Source organism: Lepisma saccharinum, chromosome 19 (assembly GCF_977018435.1).
Source record: "Lepisma saccharinum chromosome 19, izLepSacc3.1, whole genome shotgun sequence".
NCBI lineage: Eukaryota > Metazoa > Arthropoda > Insecta > Zygentoma > Lepismatidae > Lepisma > Lepisma saccharinum.
This window is the reverse complement of record NC_139247.1, coordinates 58,140,386-58,167,759: the sequence shown is the minus strand read 5'-3', so window position 1 is coordinate 58,167,759 and position 27,374 is coordinate 58,140,386. Positions and strand designations below refer to the sequence as shown.

Sequence of the window (27,374 nt, the reverse complement as noted above, 5' to 3'; positions counted from 1 at the left end):
GCGCCATCTTTACTTAATTTTTAGCCGCAGCATAGCGAGGTCACGACATGAATACGCATGCGCTCATGAAAAGAACGGTTCCATCTTGTTTTTGTACAATGATAGACAAACTGTTAAAATTTCACGATAGAATATTGTGAATTTTACGTTAACTTCTACCAGTATAATGCCAATACAAATTAAGAAAACAATATAAATACAAGGATTAACCATGCATACTTGCGTACCCATTTTGGGCCTGATGGGGCTACAGCCCTCTCCGAAATTTTGAGAAAATCAACTTTTTCAAGTAAACAGCGAATAATTCGAAAGGAAAACAGAGTTGTAAATACAGGCTCTTCTTAAATGACCCCGATGGCAATAAAGCAGCTATCTACTATCCACACTTACAATTCCAGTCCGTCCCGAAGACAAAATCCTGCATATGCCTGTGACACTGCGATGTAATAAACACCGCACTCCAAGCACATTTACCTACAAGTTTTTCCCTCAGGTTTGTATTGATCTCACTTATCGTCAGTCACTTTATGCAGGGGTACTCTCGTAAAAGTTCCCATCACGGGATTCGAACCAGGGTCTCCCACGAGGCAATGAGATACACTACAGACTTCACCATCTGGAGTTTGAATTGTTTTAAATCCACATTCATGCACAAATAGGGTAATGGGGACTTGGGCCTGCAGTTTAAACTGTTATGCAAAGCACTAGGTATCTCCACCGGGTATCGAAACCCGGACCTCTTAATTATAAGGCGACGACGAGCACGTTGACTCAATCCTAATAAAAATCAATCGTTGTGTCATATTTTCAGTTTTCATGTCTTATTTTGGTACATTTTTAGAGCATAGACGCAATCATATTTGCAAATATGTCGTAGGAATTCGATTGATTGATTGATTTTGTTCTTCTGCCACTTTTTGGCTAACCGTGAAGATGAGGATGATTAATGATATGATAAAATTCATGAAAGAACACTCACAAGGAAGAGCCATACCCAGGCCGGGATTCTAACCCTGAACCCCTGGCATCGTAGCGCGCTGTGCCATCATGTAATCATGAAGAATGCCGACACCTAACAAGAATTCCCAAGATGCATTTCTCCACCTCATAAACCCTTCAGTGTCTAAGAATCGAGGACTGTATCTTCCAGGATACCGAGAAGAAACCCCACGCCCAATTTTTTTCGAGAGCTCCGCTCCCACCCCCTCGCCTGCGGTAAAACGAGTCACGTTGGGAACGGAGTATAGTGTGACGTGAAAGACTGTGTTTCTGGTGCTGCTTTCATCACAACTTCATCTATTATTCACCCCCCTCTCTTCAATTTTCATCCAACATCGCAGCGACCTCTGCGAGTGGAGGCAAAAACCCGATGAACCCAAAGCGGCTCCATTAGAGGCTGATAAAACATGGCGGTCTCTCGCCGTAAGAAGTGGAGGCCATTTTGCATAGTTGAACTTTGCTAACTGTTTGTTTCAGTACATTAACCGTTAAAGCTACGACTAAGTTGTTTTTTCATGGAGGGATGTCCATAAGAAGATCAGCGCCTTGGCTATTAAATTGAACCTCGTTCTGAAACTGGGTGAATCTTTGATGTGCTTTTATTAGCTGTAAGCTATATTGTTGGACTCGTTTAACAAGTTGTTCTGAATGCAGTGAACTCTATTTAACTACGTACTTGCCTGCTGTAGAGTTTCTAGAGAATTTAGATCGGGTCGAGGTGGACTCTTCTTATGGTGGTGATGGATAGTAAGAATCTTTCTCTTTTATCTTCTCTCTTTTTCCTCTGTTTCTCCATCTCGCTCTCTTTATCACTCTTTCTCCATCTCATCTCCATTTTTTTATTCTCGATTTCCCACAGCCTCTCCGCCCACTCTTTTTCTACTAATTCTCCTTCCTTTGTTTTTCTCTCGCCCTCTTTTTTTAATGGTTTCTTCATCACTTCTCCTTTTATTCTATCTCCTCTGTTTCTCTCCTCTCTCTAATTTCACTGTTTCTCCATCTCTTGTTCTTTCCTTCTCTCGCTCACTTTCTCAAATTCTTCTCCATCCCGTCATCTCTATTGCTCTCTCATTCTTTTTTCTAGGTTTCTGCATGTCTTCTTCTTTCTTTCTCTCGCTCTCTTTTTTTACACCGTTCGCCTGTCTTCTCCTTTCTTTCTCCTCCTATCTTCTGTTCTACCGTTTCTTTGCTATCTCTTTTCTGCCATCTCTCTACTCTCTCTTATTCCACTGTTTTTCTATTTCGTGACATTTCTTTCTCTTTTCCCACTGTATGCATTCTACTTTCTTTCATTAGCTCTCTATTTTCCTTCTTTTCTTTATCTTTACTGAGCCTTGTCAATCACATAGAGGTAGCGTCTTCGCCTTGTAATCAAGGGGTCCAGGATTCGATACCCGGTTCAGATACATAGTTGTTCGAAACCACTTTAAACAGTAAGTTCACTCTTGATTAGTCTTTCTGTGCATAAAGTGGAATTAAATCTTACTGACACGAACAAACTCTTTATCTTTCTATTGGCATCTTTCATTTCTCTATTTCATTTATTACTTTATGTACCTTGTTTTTTCTAGACTTTTTATGTGTGATTTTCACTCTGATATTCCTAATGTAAGCTTTATGGGTCGTACTAGGTTAAACCCGACTGTTTAACGGTGGACTGTAGCCCCTACCTTAGCCCTCTCGGTGGTGACGCACCAGTGTACCCGCTGGGTTCGAGTCCCTCCTTGGAGCCTACCCAATGGCGCAATGGTAGCGTCGTTGCCTTGTAATCAAGAGGTCCCGGGTTCTTACCAGGTGGAGTGACATAGTGCTTCGGATCCCAATTCTAACTGTAGGTCCAGTCCCAATTAGCCTTACTGTGCATATACTGGACTTAAATCACAAACTCAATTAATCGAGTTCCTTCTTAGCACGTGCGATCCTTTGTAAGTACTCCTCAATCATTATAATCAAAGCTTCATCAACCTCTTGGCTTGGTTTAGTAAAAATGCACTGCATCGGTTAACTGAATGAGAACTTTAGGATGAAAACCTGTTGTCATCTCGCGAACTGGAACGGGAATAGTACTTTGCATGGAACCAGCGTGCTTTCCAGCATCAAGCATGAGGGGGGAGGGTGTATGGGTATGATATTCACTCACCGCTTCGCTAGAATTATGACAGCTCTGAAAAAGGTGCCGATTCTAGCACGAGAACCGTATTCGTCAACTGCAGACATATGCATATCGAATCGATTCGGATCTGCATGGAAGGAGGCGCGGGATTAGGAGCAGAACTCCACTTCCGCTACGGGAAATCCGATTAATGCCGATCTGTCAGCTCCTACTCTGGACAATGAATCAGCCTTTGCATAGAGACAACACGCCTTCCTGTAAGCGAGCCAGCCGGAGAGAAGCGGTTGAGAGAGATGGGGAGATGCAGCGAGAGATGGGAGAGGAAGCAGAGCGAACTGGAAAGAGGAGAGGGGAGGATGGAGCAAGAGAGATGTGGGAACAGAAGGACAGAGAGAAGCTGAAATGGAAGCGTAGAGAGGGATAGACGGAGTAGACAGGAGGAGGAAGGAGAGGGAGAGAGAGAGATACGGAGGGAGAAAGAAAAAATATATAGAGAGAGCGAGAAAGGCAAAGAAGAACGGGGTGAGAGAAAGTGGAGAGAGATGCAAGGAACAGGACAGAGAGAGAGAGAGGGAGAGAGACAGATAGCCATAAAGGGAAACGGAGGGAGAAAAAGAGAGCAGATAGAGAGCGTACGAAAGAGAAAGAGGAGGAGGGGACGAGAGATGGAGAAATATATGCATTGAGAAAGGAAAATATATTAAGAAGCATACAGAGGGAGTGAGAGAGACAAAAAGGAAGAGAGAGAGAGAGTAAAATGAAGAATTGGAAAAGAGGGAACAAAATAGAGATGTGTGATAAAGAAAGAGAGACATAAAGGGAACGGAAAGATAGAACAAGTAGACCGGAAAAAGAGAGATGAGGGAGATAGAGAAACGAGAGACAGAGAGAGAAAGACAAGACAGAAAGGGACGCTGATAGGCATAGAGAAAAAGAGAACATCAGGCAGAGAGATTAAGAAAATAGAGATAGGGGAAGCGGAGAGAAATACAGAGAGGTGGAAAGGGAAAGATGAAGAACAGAGACATACGTATCAAATACATTGGCATACGAGAGAGAATAACACGTCATCCCTTTATCCCACTACTTTGTTCTCCACTTATATCTAACATTTCTCTACATCCGTCCACCGTTGCCTTGTTACCTTCACTAACCATTGGTTGCTATAACAAACCTCCCCTTCGCACTTCTGTCCTCCATATAATGAAGTAGACAAATATGTTTTGTGCCAGTCTCCTTTAAGTAGCTCGCAGTACACCATGGATGCTGGATTATCTCAGACAAGCAAGGCCCTGACACATGACAGAACACTTGCATGTGGCTTAATTTGCGTTGTGATATTCTGTGCTATGCCGCTATTTGCATTCTGTGACGTTTCAGTCTCAGCTTGTAGGGTAGCCTAGAGAGGTCACTGTTTTTAAGCATGGCTTCTCTTAGTTCTTGACGGCAGTGCGTCTATGTTTAATTGGCGAAAGTATCAAACGTTTCTTGCTTTTTATACGACCCGTAAGAGAAGATAAATATTATTATCTTCTTTTTAATATTTTTACATCACGTGGTTTAATCACTGATAAAAGTTACATTAAAATTTACAATCTTATGCCATTAAAATTTAACAAGCTGAATCTTTTATGAACTTCCAATGAATTTCCTTTGACGTTAAAACTTCCTTAACAAAGAATTTTATTAATTTTAAGTAATAGACACAAAACATCTACTTCATAGAGCTGCTTTAAAGAAACTGTGTGTTAGAACGACTCGCATGCTTATGATTGAAGTATCGTGGCGCAACAGTCCGTGACGACACGGCCTATCTACCGACTGTCGACCTTACTCCCACATGCTTCAAATAGCTCGACGGTGACGTGTGGTCAGGACGACGAACACCCAGTTATTGTTGTAATGGCCGGATGACGCTACTGATTCGTAGCTCGCCAATTTCATCACGATCGTGGGTGATCACCGATCAAATGCACTGACCGAAATCACAGGAGACTTGGATGAACCCAAAACCTGACGCCTTAAGCTTAACGCACACTGAGAATAGGAGAGACGCAGCAACAGAAACCAATACAACTTCTGTTGTCTGCTTCTATTGACATCAAATGGTGTAACGTCCCACAGGAAAACGCACGAAATTTCCATGCCAGAAGTCTGAAGGTTATGTTAAAAGTTATCGCCCACTGAGACGCCGGAAACGCGTCTGTTGCGTTCTGTTTCCGCGTCTCAGTAAACACCAACCTTTAGATCGCACTGCCACGGTGTAGGTCTTGACAGATGTATCAACATAGGGGGGAAAAATATGATCGAGGCCGAGAACTTTTCGGACCACCCTCGTATTAAAATAGGCCTGACAGAAATAGGTAAGGATGGTAGAGTGAGTTGAACTTTCGCAGGATAGGAACATAGAGTATGTTACAGCAAAAAAATAAACCTTCGGGCGTAAGGATGCCAGAGAGTTACCGTGCTTTTGTAGCATCCTTCAGCACGGAATTTCTGCCACATTGCATTCGGTGAACAATGGACCTCTTTACGTTGTGCCACCACACACGGTTCCGCAGGAAGTCATGTCTTTGACATTCTTGACACGACCTCGCGACGGAACAGCTCACGCCGTTTCACAAAGCGGAAAGCTGTGAAGAATGTCAAGCTTTTGTCTTCGAAGCGGAATTTCTTCACGTTTGCGGAGTCTTTCACCAGAGTTGTTGTTCAGACACGACACAAAGTATACAGAGTCGCTTCGTATTGATTGTGCCGAAGTTTTAGTTCATATCTTTGAATTTTACATTCACTGCTAAACCTAGTGAAGTAAGAAGATGCTTAAATTATTCCAGTAGTGAGAAATTGAAACGAAGGTTACTGTTTCTCTCTCTCTCTCTCTCTCTCTCTCTCTCTCTCTCTCTATATATATATATATATATATATATATATATATATATATATTCTATACCTTTATCTCTCCCTGCTCTCTTGGAGAGAGGGGAGAAGAGAATGAAGCGCAAGAAGAAGGGCTTCATTTCTTGTCTCACTAAAGAATGAAATGGAAAGCCATCTCTCTCATTCTCTCTTTCTTTCAAGAGATTTCTTCCATATTTTGCCATTTTACTTTTTACTTTGCTCTTCCTCTTTCTCTCCCTCCTCTATCTTTCTATCCTCTCACTTTTTCTATTGTCTCTACAGAAAGAGATATTTGAGAGAGGGGGAGAATAAAGGGAATAGAGGTGAGAGTGGGAGAAGAAGAGGGGGCTTCCTTTCCATTTACTCTCTCTCTCTCTCTCTCTCTCTCTCTCTCTCTCTCTCTCTCTCTAGAAAAAGACGGAGAGATCTTTCTTTCTTTCTAGATTTTTACATTGACACTGCCATTTTACATTTGTATTTCCTGTTCCTCTTCCTAACCCTCCCTGATCGCGTGGTGGGAAAGGACGCTCTTCTCTACCTTCCTCTCTCTCTGTCTCACTCTCTCTCTCTTCTCTACTTCTCTTTCTCTCCCTCTTTCGTCTCTCTCTCTGTCTTTCTCTCTTTCGTTTCTCTCTGTCTTTCTTTCTTTCGTCTCTCTCTCTCTCTTTCGTCTCTCTCTCTTTCGTCTCTCTCTTTTTCTCGTCTCTCTCTCTCTCTATTTCTCTCTTTCGTCTCTCTCTTTCGTCTCTCTATCTCTCTTTCGTCTCTCTCGTTTTCTCTCTTTCGTCTCTCTTTCTCTGTTTCGTCTCTCTCTTTTTCTCTCTCTTTCATCTCTCTCTCTCTTTCGTCTCTCTCTCTCTCTTTCTCTCTTTCGTCTCTCTCTTTCTCTCTCCCTTTCGTCTCTCTCTCTTTCTCTCTTGCGATAACATAGGAATGTATTAGAAATTATTGGACTTTCAATATTAATTTCTCTCTCTCTTTCTCTCTTTCGTCTGTCTCTCTCTTTCTCTCTTTCGTCTCTCTCTCTCTTTATCTCTTTCGTCTGTCTCTCTCTTTCTCTCTTTTGTCTCCCTTTCTCTCTCTTTCGTCTCTCCCTCTCTCTCTTTCGTCTCTCTCTCTCTCTCTCTCTCTCTCTCTCGTCTCTATAGGCAGAGTAGAAGTACTTTCTTTACTTTTCTTACTCTCTTCCTCTCTAAGGAAAGAGAGAGGTATGGAAAGAGAGAGGTATGGGGAGAGGGAGAGAGAGGGAGAGTTCTCAAAGACTGCCATTTTACATTTTTTTTTACACTCCAACCTCCACGATGGCGTGGTATTGACACTGTCGCCTTAAAATCGAGAGGACGCGGGTTCGATCGACGAGCAATTTCTCGGTTCCACTTTAAAACGTTAGTTCATTCCCGATTATCCAATATGAACAAGAACCAGACTTACTACAAATAAACTACCCGTTCGCATTTCGTATACTGTCAACGGTCAAAAACACCAACTTCGATATTCAGGCGAATACTACATACTCTTAGAGGCCAAAATGTTCATCTTAGTCACCAAATATGATTCAGTCTCCAAAAACTCAAATATCAAAACTGGTAATTGTGGAATACATAAATTGTTATTGAATTTTAGGAACACGCCAGAAATAATAAAAATGAACACAATTTCTGATATTTTTTATAATGTCCCTATATTTTCGAACCGTGATGTTTGTTGTAATGTGATAGCCTTTGGTCAAAGAAACCTGCTGTCACATTATTCATCGTCCAATTAGACAAAATTATCAAAAACTTCCTCTTCCCGTAAAGGTTCAAGGCAGGATTAAAATTCATATAATGTTTATAAAGTTTACAATTTAAAGGGTCGAAATATAGCTAACTAAAAGATTCAGTTATCACTAACAGAGGCACACTGAAAAAGCTTGTTTTGAAATGTAACCATTGCAGGTCACAGCAAACAATTCCATTGAGTGGGGTATATAACATAACGTGTGGAGATGCAACTAATGTTCATATATATAAGGTCACCTGAATATATTGGCGTTGCGGTATATTGTACTAGCGACATCTGAATGCGAGAAATTCAGAGGTCATGTAAAACCTTTAATTCATTCCAGAGTTTTTTTTCCTTCTTTCTCGCTAGGACATGATAATGTCAGTGCCGGTTCGTTTTCTTGACTCAATTTGCATCGTTTCGCGTGATATTCTGCATGCAGTTAGCCATAAAGCCATTACGGGCTTCCCTCAATGAGGAGAAAGTAACTGTGGCATATAAAGGGCTCGTTGTTAGATATTCATGAGCGAGGGTCCCTTGAGGTAGTTTTTCCTCTGTTTGTTTTTCGCAAGTTTCGTGCTTCAGTATGCTAGCAAGGTCTTCAATTCGTTACCTAACGGACTGCAACTGTTGGTTTCTGCCCATATTTACCCAAGCATAGACGGGGGGAAATGATGCATGAATTTGCAACTGGGAGAAGTATTCTCTATAGTCTCCATTGAGGTCCGCGCTCTGATGACGTAAGTGCTCGTCTTCGCCGAGGTCCGCGCTTTGATTATATGAAGCATAATTATGTCTATTATACGCTCCAGTGCCCAGACACTGTTCAAATCTTCAATTTACTTTTTACTGTTATCTTTGCTCAAATATTGAATCGTTGGATTTCTTAACAATTATATTAGTAAATCTACTCTTTCTACAAAATTTCAACTTACCTACAAAGTAAGCGCCAAATGAAACTGATCATGTATATATTTTAATTAAACCATGCTTGAGTACTTATAGACATATAAATTAAGCGTTTTCATATCATTGCTGATAGTTTTGAAAATCAACAGGCGAATAAGTAGATTTATGTCGCTTGCATTAAGTTCATCCACTCGTCAAATATAAAGTAGAGGATTTTTTCAATGCACCATATAAACGGCGTTATTCCTGCATGATTTATCTTGATTTTTAATGCTTCACGTAACTACGTTCATTGTGTATTATTTTTATTTAGCGTCGCTTTTCTGCCACCATTGTCTAATCGCGAGGATTAGTTATGACTAGATGAAATTACTGAAGGTACACTCACAAATAAAATCCATGCTCAGACCAGGGTACGAATCCGGGAATTTGGGTGGTGTTGTCTAAAGTTCACCTCTTAAAGTTTTCGGTCACCGCCTACATTAATTCTCCTTTCAGAACATTATGATATAACAGTTTAGAGTGCAGTCATAACAACTGCAATGTGCCTCTTACGATCCTGGAAGGCCCTGATTACAAGACAACAATATTAGTGACACAAGCGATGACAAATAATTAATTTACTTGATTTTGTTTAAATGTTTGATTTTGGTTATTTAGCGTCTATTTTCTTCCACTTTTTGAGTAATCGCGACAATGAGGATGAGTGATGATATGATGAAATTGATACAGGGTTACTCACAAAAACACCCATGCCAAGGTCGGGATTGGAACCCTGCACCCTTGGTGCCATAACGCGCTCCGTCACAGAGTCGACGAAAAATGTGTTCTGATGTATGTTACGTAAATGTACCGTACGTAACCTACGAGTGTGTGGTCTGAACGGCACGTAGCAATTTTGAAGTGTTCAGATTAAACGCGTAAATTGAGATCAAGAGTTATGTGATTGATGAAATTTGTGTTTGAGAGAGGGGAGAAAGCTTGAAGTAAAACCAATTTCATTTTAGAGTTACTAACAAGAGCTGTGTTCGAACTTGTTCAAACCCCCTACCACGGGCTCATAAGAAATTCGATCAATACTTCTTCATTCCATATTCCCTTTCAGGCATGCAGTGCGGTGTAATGAATTACACACGACTTGCCTCCCTCCTCGCCCCCCTTCCGCCCCAACCTCTCTCGCGAAACACGGATATCTCAACGTTTTTTTCATTATGACCACAAACAAAAAGTGCGACAATGACGCAGGTACCCTTTCAATTTTTTTCTTCTAGATTAGCCAAAAGTGGCAGAAGAACGACTAAAAGAAGATGTAACATAAGAAATAGGCATAACGAACTGAAACTGTCGGTTTCTGCCTATTTTTATTTTACCCAAGCATAGAGGGGGGAAAAAGATGCATGATTTTGCAGCTGGGAGAAGTATTCTCTATTGCCTTCACTGCAGCCCGCGCTCTGATTACGGAAGTTCTCGTCTTCGCAGAGGTCCGCGCTCTGGTTATATAAGGCGCAGTGTCAAGTACTGTCAAGTTCTAACCACTCTTAGAAGACGTTTCCCAGCCTCGGACCCGTTGAGACAGGATGTCTCACTCTTCGACGCCCGAGCCAAGGGTGAAACGTCGCAGGGAATCGCAGTCCTGGGGTGAAACTCTGAAAGCACGATGTTCGTCAACCCCATATGGTTACCAGCGAACTGAGAAAGTTCCGTTTTGCACCGAAAAATATATTCGGCCAATTTTTGTCAACACTTCTCAACACTCTGCTATTGCAGAAGTGTTGAAAAATGAGACAACCACATCGCCCACGTTCGTCTGTTCGAGGAATCAACTAAAGATACACTGCCAGTCAGTCTCGGACTTCAACAATGTTTGTCAGCGTCTGCAATTCTGGACGGAAGGTCGCCCCGCCGCCATGGCTGTAGGATCAGCAGCAAAGTCGTTCCTCTGGATTTCTCCGAGCGTGAAGTCTATCATGCCTTACAGGCACTTGGCTTTTTCATCGACACAGTTCGACGTCTCCCTGACAGAGACTCCACTCCAACCTCTTCATCCCCGACTGATCGGGGTCTCAAGAAGGGTTCACTCCCACTGGTCATTGTTACTTTACAACGCGCAGAATTGTCGCACCGGGGGGGGGGGGGTTCGACCCTCCTCGGACATTTATAATCTCGTCAAGTTCTCTGGATTCACAATCCAGGTGGAAAAACTACGGCCACACCAACTTCTACAATGCCATCGCTGTCAGAACTTTGGCCACGGACAGATATTTTGCTATTTATTACCTAGATGTGTCAAATGTGCAAGGGGGCACACCATTGCAGATTGCCCAACAAAATCAACTAATTTCCCGGCTTAGTGTATTAACTGTGCCGGGGCACATACAGCAAATTGCAAGAGTTGTCCCATGTACAGTGCTCAAAAATAGTTTTGCATATTATGATTGCATGCGGTTTGATACGCGATATCCCCAAAAGGTATACAATGTTCATTATGTGAGCAATGCCCGAGATAGAAACCGACAGAATGCGCCAAGTGAGTTCGATATTCAGCAGATAGAGGGCAGTAGTTGCCACCTGATCCCTGAGCAGATTTGAAAGCAGCCCAATGGGAAGCATTGTCCGTGTCTTATCCGCACTTGTTAGTTGGAAACTGCACAGAGAGCGGGTGGAAAACGAAGGGCAACATGCCTCGAGCAACCGTTTCTGCTACGGACCGGATTCGAATTGTAACGCTGCTGCAAGAGGGATATGGCCAAGTAGACGTCGATACCCGTGTTGGAGTGAGCCAAGGTGATGTCTCTCGAGTGTGGAAGAAATTCAGGGAGACACAATCAGTTGCTAATCGACCAAGGACATGGCGGATACGCAAAACAACACGCAGGGAAGATCGGTTAGTGGTAATTTTGGCACGTCGTAGACCCATTGCAACTGCTACCAGTTTGTGCCAAGATCTGCGGATAGCCTCAGGAGCGAATATTTCCAATCAGACAGTGCGGAATCGACTTCATGAGGAAGGACTGACGTCAAGAAGACTCATACCCAAGTTTCCTCTTAATCCACACCATAAGAGAGACCGTGTAAGGTGGGCAACAATGCACAGCGAATGGAGTCAGGAACAGTGGGAGCACACGCTCTTTACAGACAAGGTCACCATCAGTTTGCACTCGTCAAGCAAAAGCATAAGGGTTTGGAGACGATCAGATGAGAGATTGAACCAGCCCTTCATCCAGGAACGTCACCAGCAGCAGGGGAATTCCATCATGTTTTGGGGTGAAATCATGTTTGGTCGATGTACGCCCCAAATTCCTGTCCAGGGTCACCTGACCGGTCTGATGTACAGAAACGCTATTCTCGAACTCTCTTGGTAGCAGGTTTCTCTACAACGGTGGGGGATGGCTTCATGTTGCTGGATGATAACGCACGACCACATCGAGCCAGAGTGGTTCAAGAGTTCCTCGATGTGCATGGCATTCGACACATGGTGTGGCCGGTGTATTCACCAGACATGAACTGTGTGGAACATGCATGGGGACACCTGAAGCCAGCAATTGGCAGCCGCAAAAATCCTCCTGTGAACAAGGTGCAATTGCAGGAGGCTGCCATTCAAGAGTGGGACAGTCTTCCTCAGGAGAAGTTGTATGCTCTTATCCTTAGCATGCCCTGTCGTGTTCAAGCATGCCTTCGGGCTCGAGGTGGCTAAACACGGTACTGAACTCCCATCTGTTGATCCAAAGCATGCCTGCGAGCCGTAGGTACACGGCATTGCACTGCCTTCTTTTGTGTTTCGAATCCCACATTTTCAATCTTGTTCTCGTGGTGTGATTCTGGTATGATTTTGTTTCAACTGCATGGCTGCACTGTTTTCTTTCTGTTTGTATGTCTCCCCTGTACTCTTAAATATGATTCCATGTATCAAGTACAATAACATGATCACAAACCCTGAATATGCAAGACTTTTTTTGAGCACTGTATTTTCGACTCTTATAGGCTTCCCGTGCTTTCGGCTCAAAGCAAAACACCAGGTCCGTATCAAGGAGAAGAAGAAACTGCCCACAACATCGACTCCAACTGCTCCTATTGAACCATAATCAATATCTCCGCCAAGTTCCATTCAACTACCTCCGATTTCAAAGTCGAGGAGCATTCAACCACGGAAGCCAGATACCATTTCCACGTTGGCCGCACCTTCTCCCAGCCAACCACAAGTCTCCCCTATGAGACCGTCATTGCCGCGAGCAGACAACCTAGAAGTATTACGTCGGCTGTTACATAAATTGCTGGACCCCATTCTCCTCCAGCCCCTACAGATATTGGTTGATGGACTTCAAGCTCCTCACCGCACTACGGACATAGATGCCAGGCTACAACTCCTCCGGGAGCTACTGTCTGGCATCTGATCTGTTATATGTATTTTGTTTGTGATTGTCTTCCATAACTGTAGTAGTGAGTATTGTATATTGTACTAAAGCGACAGTTGCATTAGTTTTTGTGAAATATTGATGTAAAGAAAAAAATATCATTGTAAAAGAATTGTAAATTATTGTCGACTCCAGTTAATGTTAAATAAACAATATGCTGGGATACACACATCCTGACTTAAAAAAAAATCCTGTCAATTACACGCGCTAGTGCCCAGAAACTGTTTTGATCTTTATTTACCTTTTACTATTTTCTTTAATCAAATATTGAATCGTTGCATTTCTTAACGGTTATATCAATAAGTGTACTATTTGTACAAGATTGCAACTGACGTACGAATTGAATTTAAACCATGCATGGGTAGTTGCAAACATATAAATTAAGATTTGTCATGTCATTGCAAATATGTTTCTGGCTTTCCTGCACAGGAAATGTGAATCGCTTTATCAAGCAGAATCCATTGAGAGAAATTGAACAACCTTTGAGCTGGTGTTGAAACTGTAATTTCAAAGGATTGCATCTCTGGATGAAAATCGCACTATTCATGAGTGAGAATGTCCATCAATCAGAAAATAATGAGAACTGATATGTACATGCTTCATGTGAAAAGTTATTGGAATGACCGGCCGAATTTACCCAATCATAGAGAGAGGAGAGGTGCATGAATTTGCAGCTGCCAGAAGTATTCTCTGTAGTCTTCACTGCGGTCCGCGTTCTGGTGACGTAAGTCCTCGTCTTCGCCGAAGTCCGCGCTCTGATTATATGAATCATAATGCTGTCGGTTACACGCGGCAGAGCCCAGAAACTGTTCTAATCTTTGATTTACTTTTTACTGTTGAAGGTCGTAACTGGCTAGGACATCTGAGTCCACCATTCATCCTGGAAGCACTAGCTCAAGATCTTAACAATCTAGAGACAAGTAACAATTTTCATCGTATTTTTCGTACTCAGCACCCTTCAATTATTCAAATTTACGTAATTTGTTTACCGAACTCTTTTGGCTGTAGAATATGCAAACCACACCCTACCTTTTAAGACGAAAGTTAGGTAAACAAAAGGACAAAATGGAGCAAAAGATGTGTAATAATTATAATAAATTAATTAATAAAGGGATGTATAGAAATATACGGATTACTATAGTTTCTGACGCATCGCCTTACAATCTGTGGATTTGTGTGTTTGTATGTATTTTACGTTCGTTTATGTATCAAGTCAACACTTTTTTACCGTAAATACCCAACCCTAATTGGGACTGTAACACGTTAAGAAGCCAACAAAAGCAGCAATATATTTTTTGAATGTTTGCATATGCAAGGGTCAATTTATCTTTAGTGCAACCAGTTCCGACAAGTACAAGTGATGCATCACTCATTCTATCTTGCGTCATTACAAAAACTTTCCCTTTTCCTTAAAGGAAAGAAGGGAACCAAATTGAAAGCTCTCTGACGAATGCCTTTTGATGTCTTTGTACCTATTCCCACTGGTTTCTCCTGGACATTTTTTTCGCGGAGAAGTTCGCGGAGAGAAATAAAAAAAAAAGGAGTAAGGAGAGGGAAAAAAAGTTGGGCTTCCACTTGGGTCACGTTCCTTTCCTAGGATTTTTTTTCTTTCGGAGCGGGAGATTTTCTCCAGCGGAGGATCCAGCATCCAGTCTTCCAGTGATGTGACTCTGCCACCGTTTCTTCCTTAGTTTCCGGTCTCAATCGTATTTCTGGGTAACACGTGATCAGAATTCTCGACCTCAAATTCTTTTTCTAACTTATTTTTCCGCGACCTTGTTGGTTTTACGTGCGGATGCCGTATACCTACGTATACTCTCACTGGATTGTTTTCAATTCTAATGTACCGATCTCCGTGGCGAAATCGTTAGTACAGTGCGCTACGATGCAAGGGGTCCTGGGTTCGAATTTCGGCCTGGGCATGGGTGTTCTTTGCGAGTGTCCCTTCATCAATTTCATCTGATCATCCCTCATCATCATCGCGAATAGCCAAGAGTAGCAGAAAAGCAAAGTAAAATACACGAAATCAATCAATCATTCAATATAATGTAATATCGCCTTGTAATCAAGGGTTTTCGGGTTCGATACCCAGTGGAGGAACTTAGCAGTTCGGACGTCTCACTTTAAATCGTTTCCGCAGTTCCGATTAACCTATAAGTGTACAAAGTGGACTTACAACAAATATCACAAATTCCTACGTAAGAGGTAAATATATTCTGTTATGGGTACGAAAAGTATCGTATCATTCTACTGAAAGATGGGATCGAACCAACCACTCCCAATAGCTTAATAGAGAATGTAGCTATTCACCATTCATCCCCGTTATGATGAGACCACTTGTCCTCATGACAAGTTGGATGCTTGGCTGCGAAAGGTACAACTCAAATAAAATACCTAACTATACAACTATAAATGGCAAATAGTCCTTCGTTCGATTTTGTGAAACCTTCGAACCTGAATCATGCATGTTATGGTTAGGATAGTTTCCTGTCTACATTTAGAAGAATGATAATGAAATTGGTAACGTAGAGTAAAAAAAAACTAGGCTCCCTCTAGGCTTCGTAGGTAGTCACCTAACTCAGGTGAAAATTGACGATGAAATTAAGTAGGAATAAATTAAAAACAGCTGATGCAATACATATTGTTGAAAAGATACTTACAAGGACTGGGTTTATTTTACTTCGCATTTCTGCCATTTTTGGTTAATGATGAAAATGAGGATGAGTGAATGATATGATGAAATTGATGAAGGGACACTGACGAAGAACACCAATGCTTAGGCCGGGATTCGAACCCGGACGCCCAGAAAGATAATCTATTCATCCTTGGCAAAAGGCATGATAATACCGAAGATTTTATGAGAAACGAATTATAGAACATCCATTTATTCCAATAGTAATAATACAAGAACAGACATACGCAAGTTTAGAAGGTTGTTTAGGATTTACCTGAGTTTCTTGAGGACCTTCTCTTCTCCTCGATGCTCTCTCATTGCTGTCTCTAAGGGGTCCTGGGTTCGATTCCCGGTGGTTCGGATCCCACTTTAAACTGTAGGTTCAGTCCCAATTAGCCTTACTGTGCATAAAGTGGACTTAAAACACCAACTCAAACGCATTCCTGTCTCTCATCGACCTCCCTGACACTCTCGTCTTATCCTTTTCTCCAAAACTTCGACCATTCACCTCTCTACGTGAACACCCTTACCTCGCACCAATCTGCATTCCAGCTCATTATAACGCTTACACTTCTTCGTTCCTCATTTACAACCACACCACAAATTGTAAAATTAATGTGGAATTAAACAAATACTACTAATAACAGATGAAACTTACCAGACTGGTTCTCGATAAACATTGGATGACAGATCGCGAACGAAGTCAAACCTACAAGAAAATAAAAATGTATATGTTACTGAATTACACATATGATTTCAGAGAACTGTACAATATACTATGTATTTTTTTATGAATGACCTTACCGAGCTAGAAGGCAACTGACCTTATAGGTGTGCACACGGACTCGCTACCCTTGTAAATTGTCATGGGTTGTTTCAAATTACAGAAAAAAAGGTTGTTATTTTGATTCTTATCGACACAAATTAAGAGTTCAGTTAGTATTCCTATAAAATTATCAAAGTGAACAATGCGTTGCATCGAAAATAATTTAGTGTAGAACTCAGTAACCAGTTTGTGAAAGGAATACGTAGTTCCACGTATTTCAAAATTCAGAAAATGAGATTCTTTTATGGGAGATGTTACACAACTGTATTAAATGCAAATAATCTATCTTCTATCTATCTATTTATATAAAAATAGATATATATATATATGTGTGTGTATATGTGTGTGTTTGTTTGTTCAGCAATAACTCTCGAACGCCTGGAGCGATTTCAACCAAACTTGGTACGAGTATCATTTGCAACCTGGAAAGAAATACTGTGGGGATAAGACACCCCTGTCACCCCCTAAGGTTGGGGATGGGAAGGGGTGATATGTATAAATAATCGAGAACCACCGATATTAAATTCGGCACAAACAGACATCCGTGACTCTATGCAATCCGCACAACGATAATGTTTCTCGGGTTGTCTAACATTCAGGCTGTGTTGCGAATGGAATCCATAGTTTTCGTAACACTCCCAATACGGTTCAATTCCAAGTTCATCACCTATCGGCATGCGAGGTGAGAGTGGGTGAAAAATAAAATGCCACAAGTGACCTAGATTAGGGTCGAATCCATACTTTTCGGAGTCGCTAAGCTAATTGGTGACATTCACGATCAAATTTAAAATTAGTTACATTTTACACTATAGTTAGAATTCATTATTTTGCTGTCTAATACAAGATTGGGATAAATAAACACCCGGGGAACGCCGGGTAATCAGCAAGTAATTAATAAAGTAGTGCTGGATATTAATTCTTCGGGTGGATCCAGGTAATAAAAAAAAGGTAAAGTGAATAAGAGGATGATTTATTGATTTGGTGTTTTAAGTCCTCTTTATGCATAGTAAGGCTAATCGGGACTGGACCTACAGTTTAAAGTGGGATCCGAACCACTATGCGCCTCCATAGAGTATCGAACACGGGAACCCTTGATTACAAGGCGACAACGCTACCACTGCGCCATCGGGAGGTCAAAGGGAATAATAATAATAATATCGTAATAAAATAAATGTGAAAAGAATCGGTTTATTTTTTTATTGATTTACAATAAAAATACATTACTATTATTATTTTTATCTTTGCTATTATTTCTATTCAAGTTTTATAAACGTCTGACTCTTCCCCTACTCAAATTTCTGGCGACGCCCTTCATTGTGAAATATTAAGTCAATTGTTAAGATAAATATAAGAAATTAAAATTACATGCAGGCATAATGAAAATACGGTTCTCTGGTTTTAGCTGTATATTGTGACATAAGTTGAATACAGAATACAGAAAATTAATTTACGTGAATAATTACACTGAAAGTTTTAGAACATAATATTTATATTTTTGACTATCCGTTGAACAAAATTCTAATTTCCGACAAAATTTTGCTCAACCCTGAAACATCAAAGCGAAAAAAGAAAATCATATTGAAATCTCAGGTAAACACAAGTTCAACATAAAGAATTGCACTATGCGTTTGAAATATTGGTCAGTAAATCTGTTCAAATGTATCCGTAATGACAATAGTTCAAGTAGCAATTGACTAAGACAAGAACAAGGTGAAAATGGCTGATTTTGCGTTGAAGATGAAAGGGGAGAAATGTTGATAAATACAGAGAGTAGCAATAATGATGTAATGATCTTTGAGAACTGCAAGGCAGGTGTACTTTAGGAAGCATTTCATGTAACATTTCGGTTAGCCTTGCGATTACAATGTATAATATATACAGCACGAACGGTATATAGAGTTTCATCATCTATGGTAAGTGCAAGGTGTTCGCAATTGAAGGAATTAAAATATTCTTCCATATGTGTACTATAAACGTTATAAGGTATGTATTTAAGCAGCGCAACTGCTTTGTACCTAATCACGTTTGAAAAGAAACGTTATTCCTCTCGGTTGAATCAGGCCCATAGCCAGGAATTCTTTGTAGGGGGGGGGGCGAAGTCAATCCTAGAGGGGGCAAATTTATAATATGTTGTGTCGCATTGGCAGATATAGCAGGGTATACAGAGGCACTTGCCCCTTCCCCCAAAAGAGGTAAGTAACAGAAAAGGGTTGATATATTGAAACTGCAAAGAACGAAAAAAAAAGTACGAGCAACATCAAATAGCAATATTTCGATAATGACCTTTCCAGATTGCCAAAGAATATACAGTTTAACATAAATAGACTAATAGAGACTGTGTCTACTTGATATTTACAGGTCGATAATGTTAATAGACGATTAATATGTACCAACAGCCAGGGCCGGATTAAGACGTAATTGGGCCTGATGCGCAAAGGATAATAGTAACTGTATAATAAGTAACGCTGTGTCTAGGCGTTTGAGGCTCCAATTTCCATTCTAAGATTTATTTTCAGGTTAATATAGCAATATGTATAGTTCAAACTTCATTGCAACACATCCAAGGAAAACATCCAAACTCATTAGGTACCTTTAATATAAGACTACTCAAAATGTCACAAATGTTGCAAAATCATTTCCCGAAGTCTTAATATGGAAGGGAATTTCTCCTCCCAATCCTGATACGACATTATACGGAATCCCGTACACCCTAATAAATCACAAAATCAATAAGTGTCTTTGTTATGTTGCTAGAGTAACACATGATATAATTGTAAAGATTAGTGAGAATCCCAGGTAGGAATGTGTTCTGTATTTTTCACAGGGGGGGCAAAGCAGGCCCTCAGGGGGGCAGTTGCCCCCCTTGCCCCCGTCTAGCAACGGGCCTGGGTTGAATAGTTATCGGCTTTTAAAAATGTGAAGTGATAAGTTACATTGTGTACATCTCATGCGTCAGGCATTACATCTGCACACGTGACCTAGCGCTTGCTTCTGATTGGTTATGCTACGGAAATAGGACGTATCCTATCCTTGAGAAGTGCCATGAAATATGCCAGGGCATCTGAAATACCATATACGATTTTTCACTTTAAACGGTGACATTTCGTCTTGGCATAAATGTTAAGAAAAGTGCTAAGGAAAAATATTTTCGCCTAAACCGGGCGTTAACGAGTTTTCCATTTCTTTGCGTATTTACTAACATCTCTAATCAGGAGATAAGTTCCTCTGTTTGCGCTTGAAGAACGTTTACAGGTTTTCACTCTTGCGTTTGCATTTAAAACGGCCGGATGAGCGAGTGCATCGATTCCACGAAGAGGAAACGGCATTATTCGAAAGTAGGTTCTTTTCGCTGCGCTGGGAAAAATAATATAAGTGAAAGCAAAGAATGGTCGTTGAGAGGGGTGGGATTACAGAGGACTTTGCGTCCCCGGAGAACACCAGGTGATGTAATCATGAATTTTTTAGGTAGCACAGTTGCTCTCCGTAGATTGAATGTTTCCGCTCAGGGGGTAGAAACAAAATCGAAAGCAGATGCCGGAGTTGAAAATTTCATACGGTTGTTGGCAGCATACGATTACTAAAACACATCGCATATTTTTCCTCTCTCTCTTTGACGCACAGCGGGTGAACCTCGGAATTCGAGGTGGGTGTGTGTAGAGTGGAGGGGTGTGAGAGAGCGGCTTGGGATTTATGTGGAAAATTGTATTTTGTGGCCTCTGTGGTAGATTTTTAATGAATTTGATATGGTGTTATCGTCAGGTCAGTGGTCGCGCATTTTGCATGGTCGGTTCACGATCTCGAGGGTACTGGGTTCGAGTATTTTATGAGTATAATCAAATCGTGATTAATACTCATGGTAGATGATCATTTTCCAGTAGTATAACTAACTCTCTAGTCTTCTTAAACCGGAAGGTTTATGGCTGCAGCCACACAAGCCTTCTATCTGCCCCTATCCTGGGCAAGATCAATCCAATCTTGTACGTCTTTACTGATTTCCTTTACGTTCATCTCAACGTTATCGCTCCATCATTGTATTGGCCTTCCTACAGGTCTCTTACCATCAGGTTTCCCAACAAGAATCCTGTAAACTCTTCTTTCCTCTCCCATTCGTGCCACATGGCGTGCCCACCTAAGTCTTCTTGAGTAAATTATTCTAATAATATATGTATATTAATGCATATTGTGCAGTTCTAAATTATGTATCCTTCTCCAATCACCTGTCTCCTCATCCCTTTTAGGTTCAATAGTATAAGAACACCAAATTTGATTGATTGGCTGATTTTACTAATCTTTTCTGCCAATTTTGGTTAATCACGAAGATGAGGATGGAAGGTGCAAAGTTGAAATTGGTGAAAATATAAATCGCACACACATATGATTGATACAACACGAGCCCACAGAGGATAATACTGGCTGTGAGACCAGATGCCAAAGCCTCGCTAGTTTGCAAAATGAAATCCAGGGTGTAGACATGGAGCGAGGGGGATTTCGGTGTCTTGAATCCGATAACAGCAATAACATCAAGACTTTAATAAATATCGTAACCTATATTAAATCTATTGGTGTCTACAACATTATTTGTACAGCCACTGGCAAGAGAAATGGGACACCTACATCGTACAATACTCGCTTCCCTCAAGGCGGTATGTGTGTTGCCTAACTCCAAGGCGATGAATGGATCTTAATACCAAATTTTCAATTGAAACTTCTACCACCTTCGTAGAATTAGGCAACAGCACACAGGGGAAACAGGTATTTTATTTATTTATTTATTTAGAAAATTCCATATACAGCACAGGTGGGCATTTTACACTGAAATTGTCAACAATGAGAAAGCAATAATAATAATAGTAAGCAAAAAATAACAAAATAAAAATTAAATTAGAAAAATTGAAAAAGAATTAAGAGTAACAGAACAACATAAAAGTGAATAGCAAATGACCAAAAAAATAAGTAAAAGATGGCACTATGTGATATTAATTACAAGCATTATTCTGATAGAAGACCGAAAGGCAAACTCGGAGGAAAATATATCAATACTTGAGGGGAGATCATTGTATTGTGCTGCAAGTCTGTAAAAGAGGGATCTGTTTTGAATTTCTAGTCTAGGTTTTTTGTATAAAATAATCTTGTGTTGCGTGTTGTGCGCATAGGTACTCTAAAGTGGAATTCCTCAAGAAGTGTGTTGCAGTGGATTTTGCCATTCACAATTTTGTATAAATAACTGAAATCATTCTGCAAACGTCGCTGATAAGCAGTTTGTAGGTTTAGAAAAGACAGGAGATGCAGAGATGAAAAATTGCGTAATGAGGCAACCCTGTGACGTACTATAGCTAGGAAGAAGTGGAAGACTGAATCGATTCTGGAGAGATGAGTGGAACATGCCACGAACCAGACGGGAGAACAAATATTCTATTATTGGGGAAATGAATGATTTGCAGTACAAGGTGAGGGCTGAGATGTCACTAATTTCAGTGAAGCGGTAGAGTAAACCTAAGAGATGTATTGCCTTTTTTGTGGTGCATGAACCAAATGTGAGCTTTTGGTCGAAAACAATGCCTATGTCCTTGTGAGAGGATACTGCTTGGATGTTATTGCCAGAGATGGAGTAAGATGACTTTAACAGGTTCTTCTTGAGAGAGATAGTGAGAGTAGTACACTTTTCAGGATGTAATGTAAGGTCGCATGTCAGACACCAGGAAGTAAATGTTATGTCATGGCATTCTGAAGAAGATGAGCATCGTCGGAAGTGGAGATTTCTCTGAAAATGTTACAGTCATCTGCGAAAAGAAGGTAGTTACTAGAGGGAGCTGTGAGATGGTCGGCAAGGTCAACGACGAATAATATGAACAAGAGAGGTCCTAGAACACTACCTTGTGGAACTCCTGAGAGAACAGGAAGAAAGTTAGAAACAGTTGCTGGAAGAACGACACGTTGTTGGCGATCGCTAAGGTAATCTGTGAGAAGGGTTAGAAATTTGCCGTGAATGTTGAATCTATTGCATAATTTGTGAATCAGAAGACGATGACTAACAGTATCAAAGGCTTTGGCCAGATCAAAGTACGTATATTACATCTAATTGTGAATTATATGAAAGTGTTCCATTTATATTGCCGGTGACTGTACATTGAAATTTAGTTTGACATTTATTTCAAAATTAAATATTCACGTATCAGAATATTAAACCAATTCGGCAGGCTGGCCATGTAGCATGTATGGGAGAGCAAGAACAAGTTTACAGGATCCTAATTTGAAAACCACGTGCTGTGACAACAAACCTTCGGGTTTAAGACTTCCAGGGAGTTAGTTATCAGATTGCTGATTTACATTATAACGTTTGTAGAATTCATGTTCTTAATTATTGCATGGATATAGCTGATGTACGTGTAGATTCTTACTTTATAAGAATAACCTGTTGGTACGGCTTAATTTAAGTAAGCTGTTGAGAAATGTAGCGTTGTTATATTACGTATTTGTTGTTCTGCGAATTAGAGCTTAAGGTAAGGAAGCGACTAACCTGCATATAATCTGATGCAATTAACTGATAATTTCAATTTGCAAATTAAAATTTCTTTTTCTGAGAAGCAAGATAAAAGAAGTGTGGAACAGGTATTGTCCTCCTCCGTGCGGTCTAAGGCACCTTGCTTTGGACGGCAACGGCATGGGTTCGATCCCGGGTTCAATCTCCTGGAATTTTCGGCCTGTGTATAGGGCCGGTGGCAACCCACCTTCGTGAGAAAATTGGGGAACTTCGAGTGGGTTAGCGTAATCCGGTCGCATAGACATACTACAACGGCTGGGGATACGTCGGGCTGACCCCCAGTCTATTCCAATCCTGGTTGAAGATCTCCACGCTTAGATGTGACGAGGGAAAGCGTGGAAGGGAGACCGGCAGTCGGTAGAAGCCAAGGCCCTTCATGGGCTGTTACGAACAGAAGAAACAGGTATTAGGGACCGCACAAACTATGTGTAATAGGAAGGAGACGCCTGTGTGAACAGCTATTAGCTTAGCACTTCCTGTGTGTAATAGGAAGGAGACGACCTGTGTTGAACAGGTAATAGCTAAGCACTTCCTGTGTGTAATAGGAAGGAGACGGCCTGTGTGGAACAGGTATTAGCTAAGTACTTCCTGTGTGTAATAGGAAGGAGACAGCCTGTGTGGAACAGGTATTAGGAACCGCACTTCCTGTGTGTAATAGCAAGGAGACGGCCTGTGTGGAACAGGTATTAGCTAAGCACTTCCTGTGTGTAATAGGAAGGAGACGGCCTCTTTGGAACAGGTTGTAGCTAAGCAATTCCTGTTTGTAATAGGAAGGAGGCGGCCTGTGTGGAACAGGTATTAGGTAAGCACGTCCTGTGTGTAATAGGAAGGAGACGGCCTGTGTGGAACAGGTATTAGCTAAGCACTTCCTGTGTGTAATTGGAAGGAGACGGCCTGTGTGGAACAGGTATTAGGAACCGCACTTCCTGTGTGTAATAGGAAGGATACGGCCTGTGTGGAACAGGTATTAGCTAAGCACTTCCTGTGTGTAATAGGAAGGAGACGGCCTGTGTGGAACAGGTATTAGGAACCGCACTTCCTGTGTGTAATAGGAAGGAGACGGCCTGTGTGGAACAGGTATTAGCTAAGCACTTCCTGTGTGTAATAGGAAGGAGACGGCCTGTGTGGAACAGGTATTAGGAACCGCACTTCCTGTGTGTAATAGGAAGGAGACGGCCTGTGTGGAACAGGTATTAGCTAAGCACTTCCTGTGTGTAATAGGAAGGAGACGGCCTGTGTGGAACAGGTATTAGCTAAGCACTTCCTGTGTGTAATAGGAAGGAGACGGCCTGTGTGGAACAGGTATTAGCTAAGCACTTCCTGTGTGTAATAGGAAGGAGACGGCCTGTGTGGAACAGGTATTAGCTAAGCAATTCCTGTGTGTAATAGGAAGGAGACGGCCTGTGTGGAACAGGTATTAGCTAAGCACTTCCTGTGTGTAATAGGAAGGAGACGGCCTGTGTGGAACAGGTATTAGCTAAGCACTTCCTGTGTGTAATAGGAAGGAGACGGCCTGTGTGGAACAGGTATTAGCTAAGCAATTCCTGTGTGTAATAGGAAGGAGGCGGCCTGTGTGGAACAGGTATTAGCTAAGCACTTCCTGTGTGTAATAGGAAGGAGACGGCCTCTGTGGAACAGGTAGTAGCTAAGCAATTGCTGTTTGTAATAGGAAGGAGACGGCCTGTGTGGAACAGGTATTAGCTAAGCACTTCCTGTGTGTAATAGGAAGGAGACGGTCTGTGTGGAACAGGTATTAGCTAAGCACTTCCTGTGTGTAATAGGAAGGAGACGGCCTGTGTGGAACAGGTATTAGCTAAGCACTTCCTGTGTGTAATAGGAAGGAGACGGCCTGTGTGGAACAGGTATTAGCTAAGCACTTCCTGTGTGTAATAGGAAGGAGACGGCCTGTGTGGAACAGGTATTAGCTAAGCACTTCCTGTGTGTAATAGGAAGGAGACGGCCTGTGTGGAACAGGTATTAGCTAAGCACTTCCTGTGTGTAATAGGAAGGAGACGGCCTGTGTGGAACAGGTATTAGCTAAGCACTTCCTGTGTGTAATAGGAAGGAGACGGCCTGTGTGGAACAGGTATTAGCTAAGCACTTCCTGTGTGTAATAGGAAGGAGACGGCCTATGTGGAACAGGTATTAGCTAAGCACTTCCTGTGTGTAATAGGAAGGAGACGGCCTGTGTGGAACAGGTATTAGCTAAGCACTTCCTGTGTGTAATAGGAAGGAGACGGCCTGTGTGGAACAGGTATTAGCTAAGCACTTCCTGTGTGTAATAGGAAGGAGACGGCCTGTGTGGAACAGGTATTAGCTAAGCACTTCCTGTGTGTAATAGGAAGGATACGGCCTGTGTGGAACAGGTATTAGCTAAGCACTTCCTGTGTGTAATAGGAAGGAGACGGCCTGTGTGGAACAGGTATTAGCTAAGCACTTCCTGTGTGTAATAGGAAGGAGACGGCCTGTGTGGAACAGGTATTAGCTAAGCACTTCCTGTGTGTAATAGGAAGGAGACGGCCTATGTGGAACAGGTATTAGCTAAGCAATTCCTGTGTATAATAGGAAGGAGACGGCCTGTGTGGTAGAGCTATTAGCTAAGCACTTCCTGTGTGTAATAGGAAGGAGACCGTCTTTGTGGAACAGGTATTAGGAACTGCACTTCCTGTGTGTAATAGGAAGGAGACCGCCTGTCTGGAACAGGTATTAGGGACTGCATTTCCTGTGTGTAATAGGAAGGAGACGTCTGTGTGGAACAGGTATTAGCTAAGCACTTCCTGTGTGTAATAGGAAGGAGACGGCCTGTGTGGAACAGGTATTAGCTAAGCACTTCCTGTGTGTAATAGGAAGGAGACGGCCTGTGTGGAACAGGTATTAGCTAAGCACTTCCTGTGTGTAATAGGAAGGAGACGGCCTGTGTGGAACAGGTATTAGCTAAGCACTTCCTGTGTGTAATAGGAAGGAGACGGCCTATGTGGAACAGGTATTAGCTAAGCAATTCCTGTGTATAATAGGAAGGAGACGGCCTGTGTGGTAGAGCTATTAGCTAAGCACTTCCTGTGTGTAATAGGAAGGAGACCGCCTTTGTGGAACAGGTATTAGGAACTGCACTTCCTGTGTGTAATAGGAAGGAGACCGCCTGTCTGGAACAGGTATTAGGGACTGCATTTCCTGTGTGTAATAGGAAGGAGACGTCTGTGTGGAACAGGTATTAGGAACCGCACCTCCTGTGTGTAATAGGAAGGAGACAGCCTGTGTGGAACAGGTATTTGGGACCGCACTTCCTGTGTGTAATTGCAAGGAGATGAGATCCTGAGATGGCTTCAGTGAAGGTCTGAAAAGTCCTTGCTCCAGACAAAAGTAGCAAAGGGTTACGACTGTGCAACGGAAAGTTACACTGTGTCCATTCATGTTCACGTGTGGAACGCATTGCTTGCATGAATATAACTTTTTGAACATCCCTCGTACAAGATTATATATATATATATATATATATATATATATATATATATATATATATATATATATAGTGTGTGTGTGAGGTGCAAGATGAAAATAAAAGACCGGTATTTGCTTGTCAAGGCTACTCTATTAATAGTTTTGTTTGAACTTCAGCGCGTTTGTATTGCATTTCCAAACTTCTGAAGAGAGAACTGGGAGAGAGCATGAATTAGACTTCATTGAGCTGGTTACACAAGATCAATCACACCTCGCCCTCATTAATCAGAAACCGCTTTTGTTTCCATTCCAGTGGGAGGGAAAACAGCCTTGCACTTAAAGCGATAAATTTCTAGTTCACGGCAAACGGATATTTTTGATGCTGCCTTGCACTAGAGCATAATTAAGCCTACAGAGGCTGGAGTGAAATTGGAGTCAGCCCCCCCCCCAACCCCACTTCTAGCCGCCCCTACCCCCACTTTGCTCCCAGTTTAACTTGTTTAATTAAAGCGCAACCGGGTACCGTAAAGAAGGGAAAAGAGATGGGGGCTATGTTAAGGCACATTCCCGTACCTCTGAAGTCAAGGCTGTTTGAACAGTTTGAACATGATGAAGGATGAACTTGGGATGCATGAAATTAAATGCGTGGAGTTAAAAAATATTAATTTGTACTGCCGACGCCAGAAATGGTTTTGCTATCTTTTGCCTGGTTTTCGCGCGGTGAAGCGTATACAACCCACATATGCAAGGGTGTAAAACGTGTTGCATAGAACCCAGGATACGATATGTTTTTTTTTTCA

General features: G+C 41.6%; 1 protein-coding gene across 1 annotated transcript in view; it reads right to left on the bottom strand.

Moving 5' to 3' along the window:
• LOC146003166 (uncharacterized) overlaps positions 1-27,374 on the bottom strand; it is a 379,420-nt gene that overhangs the window by 134,720 nt on the left and 217,326 nt on the right. The window contains exon 2 of the mRNA XM_083141352.1: positions 16,428-16,478. The gene's annotated coding sequence lies outside the window, so the exon portion shown is untranslated. The remainder of the gene's footprint in view (positions 1-16,427; positions 16,479-27,374) is intronic.